Source organism: Triticum aestivum, chromosome 1B, assembly GCF_018294505.1.
Source record: "Triticum aestivum cultivar Chinese Spring chromosome 1B, IWGSC CS RefSeq v2.1, whole genome shotgun sequence".
In the NCBI taxonomy this organism is placed as follows: Eukaryota; Viridiplantae; Streptophyta; class Magnoliopsida; order Poales; family Poaceae; genus Triticum; species Triticum aestivum.
This window is the reverse complement of record NC_057795.1, coordinates 125926669-125934892: the sequence shown is the minus strand read 5'-3', so window position 1 is coordinate 125934892 and position 8224 is coordinate 125926669.

The window sequence follows — 8224 nt, the reverse complement described above, 5'->3', positions numbered from 1 at the left end:
CAAAAAGGGTCCAAGAAAATGCTCATGTTGCTCCCTGAAAATATTGGACAGCAATAAAAAATCAAAACAATATTTTAGGGGCTCATGGATATTTATTTTGGCCATTTGGATTAATTCGATAAATATTTGCATTGGAAATATATTAGTTATATATATTAATATATGTCCAAAAATTGTGCCTTTTGTCGAGGAGCTCTGGAATATTACCATTAGCCCCTACAAAAATTTGGCATAAGCAAATAAAATGGTTTAGTATTTTTATTAAACCAAACAAATGCCAGAAAAGTAGAAAAGAAAACAAAATTAGAAAAAAATGCCTACCTGTGCTCACCTGAGGCCTGGCACTGTGCGGCCCAGCTGGCCGGCCCAGCCGACTGGCTAGTGCCAGTCGTCCTCCACCTCCCGCCAGGAGGCCAGGGGCGTGCGGCCGACGCGTGCGCACCGCCGTGCCGCCACGGCACCTGCCTGCCTGTCCTCCCCCTCGACGCCTGGACGTCCGGAACGTCGCCACGCGCTGCCCCGCACCGCTCTCACTCCCTCTCGCTCTCCCTTCTCCCTGGTTCTCTCCTCCCCGAGCGCACCCGAGCGCTGCCGCCGCCATCGCTCACCGTCGCCATGGCCACCAGCCCTCCCTAGTCGCGCCAGCGTGTCCAAGAGAACCGCCCCGGCTCTGTCTTCTTCCTCGATGCCCCACACAACCGGGGACGCACCACAGCGCCTGCACCGTCCTCGTCTTCAACCTCGGCCGTCCGAGATCGTCTTCGCCGCCCTGCTCTGCTCCGGCCTTCCCCGAGCAAGCCGACCAGCCCATCGACCTCCCCGTGAGCCTCTGCTTCGAACCCCTCTCCTCCTCCTCGCGATTTCGCCGTCTAGGCCTCAATTCCGCCATGGCCGAAGCTCGCCTCCGCTCGAGCTTGTCGCCGGCGTTGCTCCGGCGACCCTTTGGCCACTCCAGTGCACCTAGCACTCTCGCCGCACCTCGTAGTGCCCCGCTAGCGTTTTAGTTCGCGCATTTGCACGCTGCAGCCGTGCCCCCGAACACAGCCGAACTCCGGCGGCCGCAAACGTGGTCGTCGACGTCGTTCTCGGCCACCCCAGCTCTGGCCGAGGGCACTACTCGACGCGCCGCATCGCCAGCTCTTCGAAGAGCCTAAACACGCCTCGAACGGAGCCCTGTGGGTGATTTCCGCGGCGTTCCGCCATCTCGGGCCTCGCCGACGGCTAAACGCCGGCGAGTTGACCGGGTTAGACCCCCTGTTGACCCAGATTTGACCCGTGTGGGTCAATGACAGGTGGGGCCCGGCCCTGCTAATTTCTAGTTTAGGATTAGTTTAGCAACTAATTATCTCTGTTAACTAACTGTGACACTGACAGTGGGCCCCAGCGCCAATAATCTTTTTAATTAGGATTAAACTAACCCTGTTTAACCCCCCTGTCACTGACGTGTGGGTCCCACACGTCAGGTTTGACCCCAGCCAGCTGCAGTTGACCGCTGACGTCGTGCTGACGTCATGCTGGCGCAATAATATGAATTCTGGATTTAAATTTAATCAGAAATTCCAGAAATTGATTTAAACTTCAAAAATTCATATCAATTCAACCGTAGCTTAGATTGAAATGATTTATATATGAAAAATTATCAGAAAAATGCAATCTTTCCATCTGTACTAGTTTCATGCATGACAAACCAACTTATACATGCTGAATATGAGAAAACACATTATGGCACATTAAGAGACTTAATTTTGGAGTTGCATTTGAACCTTTTGTTCAAATGGACTTCATTCAAATTGAATACTAGTTGCATTAGCTCAAACAGCATCACATCTACATGCCATGTTCATGCATCATATTGTTGCATATGATCGTGTATTGATTGCCGGCACCGTTCCTTCTCGATAGGTCCTGCTCCGGAGACGTTCCAGAGTACCTGTCTGTGAAGCAGTGCCTCCCTTGTTGATTTACCAGGCAAGCAAACCCCCTTGTTCATTTCGATAAAACCCTACTCTCTCGCTCCTGCTCTCAGTTATTGCATTAGGACAACAACGATTCATATGCTACTTTGTGCTGCGGTAGTTGAACCCATTCCTCTGCATGACCTGTCATTGCCACAGTAAATAGTTGAAACCCACTAGCATGTGTAGGAGTTGATTGAAGCCATTGTTGTGTTCCTACCATGCTATGCCTGCTATTGCTTAGAGTTGTGTCAGGTCTGGTTCATTGGGAATGAATTGGAGTGTCACGATATGTTCTGATGCTGAGAGTGAAGTGTGTGAACACGATTTGGTAAAGGTAGCGGTGAGAGGCCATGTAGGAGTACATGGTGGGTTGTCTCACTGGAACCGTCCTTAAGCACCGAGTTCTATGTATGTTGTCCAATGACTCGATACTACCACACATTGGGCTCCGGGCGCTCCAAGCCCTCTCGACTTATTAACCGACTTGATCTCTGTCCAGGAGTCGCAACTAGTTTCTGGTGTTTGTAGGTAGTGCTATTTTTCTACCAAGTGGCACCCGGCAGGGTGGGCTTGGGACAGACTAGGCACACGTGGCCCGGTGTACCGAGTGGCACCCGGTTGGTGGGCTCGGGAACCCTGTACACATCGTTTGGGGCCGTAAGCGACATCCCGGCCGGATCTCCTTGCGGATGGAACCCGAATAGGCGATAAACCTGGACTAGAGTCTTGTGTGGTTAGTCAGGTCGTGGCCGACACCCTCGCCAGGCTTCCGCTTGAAGGTTGCCGAGATACATGACGTGTACATGGCGGTAAGTGGCGAGAGCGTGTGTGAAGAAGTACACCCCTGCAGGGTTAACATGATCTATTCGAATAGCCGGGTCCGCGGTTATGGACTTCTTGGATGCTTACATGGTACATAGACAACTTGAAGTGGATACTCTAAAATGCTCAAGACAAGTGTGAGTGCTATGGATGGCCTTCTCGTAGGGAGACGGGGATGAATCCATAGTAGCGTATTGTATGGTGATTAGTGGACTCGTGTACGTTGTTTCACCTCCAGAGTTTCTGGTAGTCGTAGAACAGGATAGCCACAGAGTCAAAGCTGGCTTGCTGCAACTAAACCCCACATTACCTCTTGATACAGATGCATGTATGATAGGATCTGATGTAAGTCTTGCTGAGTACCTTTGTACTCATGTTGCTTTATTTATGTTTTTGCAGCGGAGACTTCGGTCTTACTAGGGTTCTCATGGACTTCGACTAGTAGCTAGTACCTCAGCTACGATCTTGATCGGATGTTGTAGATAGTCAGGCTCTTCAGCCTTTTTCATTTGTAGATGTCTGTACCCAGACATGTAATGCTTCCGCTTGTTGCTTGTATGCTCTGTATGATGGGTTTTGTGACCCCTGTTTGCAATAAATGCTATGATGGCTCTTCTGAGCCTTTATCTATTTGAGTTGTTGAGTTATGCTGTGATGCCATGTTGTACAGCACATACTTGCATGTTATGCGTACGTGTAATGTGTATTGCTATGTGTGGGATCTGACTATCTAGTTGTTTATCCTTAGTAGCCTCTCTTACCGGGAAATGTCTCCTAGTGCTTCCACTGAGCCCTGGTAGCTTGCTACTGCTCCGGAACACTTAGGCTGGCCGGCATGTGTCCTTCCTCGATCCTGTGTCTGTCCCTTCGGGGAAATGTCACGCGATGAATACCGGAGTCCTGCTAGCCCGCTACAGCCCGGTTCACCGGAGTCCTGTTAGCCCAGTGCTACAGCCTGGATTCACTCGCTGATGACCGACACGTTCGATGTTGGGTCATGGATGCATGTCCCTGTAAGTTAGTGCCACTTTGGGTTTACGACTAGCCATGTCAGCCCGGGCTCTTTATCATATGGATGCTAGCGACACCATCATATACGTGTGCCAAAAGGCGCAAACGGTCCCGGGCAAAGGTAAGGCGACACCCGTGGGAATACCGTGCGTGAGGCCGCAAGGTGATATGAGGTGTTACATGCTAGATCGATGTGGCATTGAGTCGGGGTCCTGACAGAACCGCCGGAGCGGTACTACCGCGCGACCCTACGGTATTACCATAAGGCAGGCAACACTAGGCGCAGAGAAAGCACGGAAGTAAAAAATTACTTCCGTACCTACTTTCGCTGAGGAGGACCTATGCAAAAATCCGGCACGGTACTACCGCACACGAAGAGCGGTACTACCGCGTAGGGCGCGGATGTAAAAAATTACATCCGCCCCTACTTCCGCTCATGCTGCTAAGGCTGGCCAGAGCCCACTACTACCGCGCCCGCGGCGCGGTACTACCGCGTAGGGTGCGGATGTAAAAAATTACATCCGCCCCTACTACCGCTCGAGCAGTTGTGCCTGGCCTGAGGTCACCGTACTACCGCTCCCACAGAGCGGTACTACCGTGAGCATCTGCAGTACTACCGCAGGGGACTGCGGTACTACCGCAAGGGCCTGTGGTACTACCGCTCCGGAGAGCAGTAGTACCGCATGCCCCAGATCAGCAACACTAGGAGTCCTTCATTTTGCAGAGAAGACAACAGAGGGAAACAATAAAACCATAACTGCCATAACTTTTGCAAATGAGCTCCGAATTGAGCAAACTCAAGCTTGTTGGATAGAGGAAGACGAGTAGCATCAAAACAAAGGAGTGAAACCTCCAATAGAGAAGAACCGGCATACCCTCCAACATCGAAAACATCATAGAAGAAGCATGTGAACTCCGTTTTCGATGAACTCGAGCTTGTCATAAAAATGACCATAAGCTCCAAATCTCACAAGGAGAAGAACCAATAAAGATGATGCAAGGATGCAATGGTTTGAGCTCTTTACGAACGATACGATCAAGCAACTCATCGAGAGCCCCCCTTGATAGTACGACAATCGCTTCTATAACCCGGTCTCCCACAACTACCATGAGACCGGTAAAATAAAAAACCTATCAAGGGTAAACCTTTGCCTTGCACAAAATCCACTTGAGCTAGATGATAATGATCTACTCCTCCTCAAGATGTAACACCTTTCTTGATTGCGTTGGCTCGATGAAGACTAGTTGATTGCTCCCCATACTCCACTATGGGTGAGCCACTCTTTCGCTCATCTTCACAAGTCCATTGTCACCATAATGGACGGCAAGCTTCAAGCACTTGATCTCTTCGTGATGCATCACTTGAACATGCACACCGCAACCTAACCCCACAAAGAACTCTCACGAAGACCATGGGTTAGCACACAAAGCGTAATGGACAATGCTTACCATACCATGGGATCACTTGATCCCTCGGTACATCTTGTGTGCTTTGTGTGTTGAATCTTTTCAACTCTCTTCATTTGGATGATGTCTTGAAGGTAGACATGAATGATCACACAATCTTCTTCTTCAAGACATGCTTGCAATAAGCTCGACACTCACATGACCGATCTTTGGATAATTCCTTAATAGCATCATGGTCATCACAAACTCTCTTTGAAACCAACAAATGGACTCTAAGAAAAGCCTATGGACAAACCCTTCAAATATAACTCAAGGCAATCATTAGTCCGTAGAGATTGTCATCAATTGCCAAAACCAAACATGGGGGCACCGCATGTTCTTTCAGTATTTTTCATTAGATTTTATAAACATTTTCTAAAAATTTCACGGACATTTTTTTGAATTGCTGGACTTTTTCTTAAAATATTATGATTTTTAGTTGTACGAAACATTTTTAAATATTACACACACATTATTTCATTTTATGCACTTTTTGTTTGAACATTTAACAAACATATTCTTAAAAACTTGTGGACATGTTTCCAAATGTAACGTGGTTTTTTCTAATGCATGAACCAATTATTTCAACTTTTGAATGCATGATTAACATTTTTTTAAAATATATGTAAGTTATTTTTTGAAACATATATATTTATATTATTTAGAAATATAAAGAAAAGTAAGAAAATGTGAATAAAAGCGAAAGAAAATACAAAAAAGAACATGGCCACTGATGGCACGCGGTTACTGGTTTCGTCCAATACGTGCTGCTGCAGGCAAGCCTTGGTAGGACTTGCAGCAGGCAGCACATAGACACGCCCCGGATGCAGGAACTTAGGCACCGAATAGGGAGGAAACGCATAGCTCCCACTCCATCATCTCGTTTTTGGACCATCCCATGCGTGGGGAGGGATAACCCCAATTTGTCTTCATTTCTTTTTTTTCTTGTTTATTGTTTTTCGTCTTCATTTTCTCTTCTATAACACATTTTTAAATCAAGATATGTTCACTGATTTAAAAATGCCCATGAAATTTTTTTTCATCATTTTTAAAAAACGTTCTCACACCCAAAATATGTTCATGGATTTGAATGTTTTTAAATTTCCAAACTTGTTACCAAATTTCAAGAAAGTTCATCAATTCAAAAAATGTTCATGAGTTGGAGTCCATGCTTTTCAAAAATTATTCGTCAAAACAAAAAAGTGTTTGCGAATTAAATTCTTCCTGATTTTGTAAAATGTTTGGGAAATCGTAAAATATTAGTGGATTAAAAAAATATGTGACGTCGAAAGAAAGTTCTCATACTGATTTTTTTTTCATGATTTTGAAAAATATGTTTGGGGAATCAAAATGTTCATAATTTTCTGAAAAGATGATTTTCAAAAAATGTTCTATAATTTGAAAAAATATTCCTGAATTTCATGAATTGTCCCCAAATTTCAACAATAGTTTATTGATTCAAAACATGTTAGTTGATTCAAATAATTTTTTTGAATTCAAAAAAGTTCACGAAGTTTTATAAATTGTTCGAAAATACAAAATATGTTCCCAAATTTCTAAAACCGTAGGTTAATTAAAAAATGTTAACAAGTTAAAAACATGTTCACGGATTCAAAATGATTTCCTGATTTAGAAAACAAATACTATTTTTTAAAATATTTGTTAATTTGAAAAATATTCATGATTTGAATAAAAAGTTCACAAATTCTGAATTTTTCTATGAATTCGAAAAATATTCATGATTTGAATTTTTTCCACAATATCACAAAAATTCTCAGGAATTTGAAAGTTGTTCGCCAAATGAAGAAGGGAAAGGTAAAAAAGAAACCAAAATAAAAAATAAAAAAATAAAAAAATGAACATGAAAAAAGACACCAAAGTGGGAAAAGAAAAGAAAAAACGAAAAAAATGTAAAATAAAGAAAAAAGAGAAGGAAGAAAGGAAAAAAAACTGGTCCACGGAATGTTCTAGAACGTTCCCAAAACGGAATAAAAAACCAGAATGGGCGCGGGAGGATATGCGCTAGGTTGCTATACATCAACATACGTGACAAATAGGAGGTAGCCAGTTAGTCTGGCTCCAGAGAGCATGATTGCTACTACTTTTCCTGTTTTCCTAAATCTAGATGACAAACTGCAAAAAAGGCCCACTAGCTATGATTAGAACCTGCGACGCCAGTTTTCAATTATGGACGCATAACCAACTTGTCCAGTTCATCACAGGTGAAAGAATACATGTTTTCTTCCATTTATTCCACTTTTTCTTTTTCTTTTTCTCTATCCTTTTTCTACTTTTTTTTTACAAATTCGTAATTGTTTTCTACAAAGAGATGAACTTCTTCTCTAAATCCGCGAACTGAATTTTTTGAAACTCGTGATTTTTTCTGAAATTGATTAACCTTTTTCAAAATAGGGGGACTTATTTTTCAAATCTGATGAACATTTTACAATATTCTGAACTTTTTCTTAAAATCGATGAACTTATTTTCAAAATTGATGAACTTTTTCCTAAAATGGATGAATTTATTTTCAAAATCAATGAACTTTTTTCAAAATTGATGATTTTTTTTCAAAATCCATGAACTTTTTTCAATTTAGATGAACTTTTTTTCAAATTCAATGAACTTTTTCTGAAAATCTATGAACTTCTTTTGAATTCATGAACTGTTTTTTTGAATACATGAACCTTTTCAATTTGGTGAACTACTTTTTGAAATTTTTTTGCACGCTCATGAACTCCATTTGTAATATGTGAACATATTTTCAAATAATTGGAAAATATAAACACTACAGTGTAATGTGCAATAAATAGTGCGTGTACATTCTATACTTTAAAGATTTCGCGCCGTTAGTTTTCACTAGTGACTATATATGGTCCATTGTAGGATTACTTGTACGTACGTGCTGATTTGGCAGTTGACTGGATTGCGCGTGCGCTGACCGCCAACTCATCAGCACCTGGTCTTAATCGATCAATTCGGGGGAGGG